Below are 2,977 nucleotides of genomic sequence, written 5' to 3' on the forward strand. Positions count from 1 at the left end.
TGCAGTCCCTTAAGTTGGTCTCTGAGATAGAGTATGTGTTTAAAAACAACATAAAAGACTGGAACAATAGCTTGTGGATACATCCATCCTGTAACAAGGCCTTGAACGCCCAGCTGGAGACCTTGTGTGTAATTTGGTGGGCAATGAGGAACCACTCAAGATTTAAAAACAAAAAAAAAAAAAGGAACTGCACCATACCAAAGATGTACTTTTGAAGTGTTAACAGCCGGAATAGTTTGGCTTTATATCCAGAGCTCGAGGCTTGGCAGAGCTAAGAGGAAGTGCTCGGTTTAAAATAAAAGATGCCACGGAGGAGTTGAAGCTCACGATGATGATGAACACCTCGGAAATGAACAGGAACAAAAGACAAATGTAAAACACATTAGGCAGCTGTTCAAAGACCCAGCGGATGGGTTTGGGATGGGCAACAATGATGCATGCTTCATTAAGGCAGAGAGAAAGAAGATTTAGAGACAGATCCTAGAGTTGGCCTCTGGAAGATATTCTTCAGAGCTAAATACCAGTGCAGTCCACGCGCAGAAGTCTGGCTGAGAGGGATAATAAACGAGCCGGTAGCTTCATTCATTTGGGCTGCTCTGACAAAGTACTATAAACCACAGAGCTTACACACAGACATTATTTCTCCCAGTTCTGGAGTTCACAGATGGTCCATTGTCACTGTGTCCTCGCGTGGTGGGCCACTGGCTCTCCAGAGTCTCTTTCATAAGCCCACAAATTCCTAACATGAAGACTCCACACTCATAACCTACTTGCATTTCAAAATCCCCATCTCCTAAGACCATAACTTTGAAGGCTAAGATTTCAACATCTGAATTTTAAGGGGAAACAAATTTTAAGATTACTGTGACCAGTAAGACAGAAGAGTAAGCCAATTGCTTGTAAAACTTTGGTCTAAAAATAATTTAAAAATAGCTGGGAATGGTGATGCACATCTGTAACCCCAGCACCTGGGAGGCTGAGGTAGGAGACTCACTGTGGGTTCAAGGCTAGACTGGGCTACACAGTGAGTTCAAGCCCAACCTGAAGTACATAGCAAGACCCTATCTAAAAAGCAACAGCAGCAACGAAGTAAATACATACATTAAAAATGTTTGAAAATATAAATAGTAGTAGTCTTGAGTAAGAGTTACACAGAATACAGAAGTTCTGAGCATTCTTTTGATACACAGGAAGAATTAAGTCTTCTCCCTTTGTGTTAGTGTCACCAAGTCCCAAGTACGCATCCCTCCAGCGTAAATGCCCATTTGCTTCTGATTGCTCCACACTAGACTAAAAACCCTTAAGGACAGAAGCTGTATCGCCTCCATGATTTTTCCTAAGCATCTAACCCAGTGCCCAATACAGAAGACACTTGAGATAAATATATTAAGACTCAATGAAAAAGTTTTAAGGTGACATTAAAATGAAATCGGTGAGGCAAAGTCCTCAATGAATTATGAAGGGTTAGGACCAAGCAACAGGGTGGAGAATTAACCTTCAGTGGACATAGTGGTTTGTTACCTAATTTCCCCATCAGTTTATTTGAAGGATTCAAAGAATCCTATTTATAGAGATTATTGATATAGAAAAACAAGTACTAGTCATACACGAACAGGATATATTCCTTCCAAAGTGGAACCTAGTGCTCTGAGAGTTGAATCATACCAAAGACTCCTAGTATTGTTTTCAGCTTTAAAACACTCATTCAAAATAGAGACATTAAATAACATTGTGATATAAATAATAAGCTTAAGAGTTAAAGAAAAAGAATGAGGGTTCAAAGGAATTAAGATGGGAAAATGAGGGGAATGACCCACAAGAGAAAGATACCAAGTGTCCCTTACAATGGGAGGCTTACCACCTCCTCACCACTTCATTGCTCTGCACTTCTGGGGTGGCCCAGAAGTTCTGTCCCCGTGAGTGTACAGGAGCCAGGATATGGCTCTCTATCTCTCAGATCCACATGAGTTTCCAGGTGACAGTGGGAAGCTCCATTTCCAGGCTACCAAGAGGAAGCTCAATTTTTAGAAGATGAGCAAAAAGAACAAAGGCCTTACCATGCCAAGAGTTGGGTTGAGTCCAACAATAACCATAAACTAAGAACCAGCCCTAGGAGGGTCTGCAGCTGATGCACATTGGCCTCCAAGATCGTGTGAGGTAGAAGTGTCTGAATATGACAATAACTTCTAGCCCCAACTAGCAAGGCAAGTCGACTTCAGCTAATCACTTACGCATACTGTTTCTCTAAGGTTCAGAGCCTATAATTTCAGATGGGAATACAGTGGGAGGGAGGGGTGACCACAAAGAAAGCTATAAGGAAACAATGGTGTTTAATCTGGTTTCTCCATTTTAGAAAGAGAAGAGCAGAACTGGGGAAGAAGAAAAAGGGAAGAGTGGGATAGAAGGGAGATGAACAATAATCAAGGTGGTATACATATACGTATGCCCCAAAATGAATTATTACATACCATATAATAATGAAATAAAAATTTTAAGAGAAAGAGACCCCACATCAGAAAAGCAAAATACGCCCATAGGATGCTTTCACATCCTGAACTTATTTAGCAAGGAGCCCCTAGATTCCTATCACTGGGGAACCTCAGGAAGCCATTAGCCTATGAGATGCTTCTGCATGAGCTAATCACCACGCCAGGATCAGAATCTGTAGTCTTGAATTTTTAGTCTGTGTCTATGTCTTAAGCCATTATTCTGTATTACTTTATTCTCCGATTTACCTAGAGATCTTTGGATTGTACGTGCACCGTGTTTCTTTTTAATGTTTCACTCTCCACCCAAGCAGTCTCCCTTCTAAAGCTTCCCCGGCCTGCGCAATTATCCCTGCGTCTCAGGGTGATGCTCTCCTTGCCAAGCCCTCCCGTAGGCCAGCTGAGTCATGGCTCTGCAGATTGTTCAGGTTTGGAAGAGGGAGCTGATTTCTCATGGAAATGCAAACTGCTACATGGGTTTGCTACATCTC

The sequence above is a fragment of the Octodon degus genome, unplaced genomic scaffold (assembly GCF_000260255.1).
Source record: "Octodon degus isolate 3935 unplaced genomic scaffold, OctDeg1.0 scaffold00025, whole genome shotgun sequence".
Lineage (NCBI taxonomy): Eukaryota > Metazoa > Chordata > Mammalia > Rodentia > Octodontidae > Octodon > Octodon degus.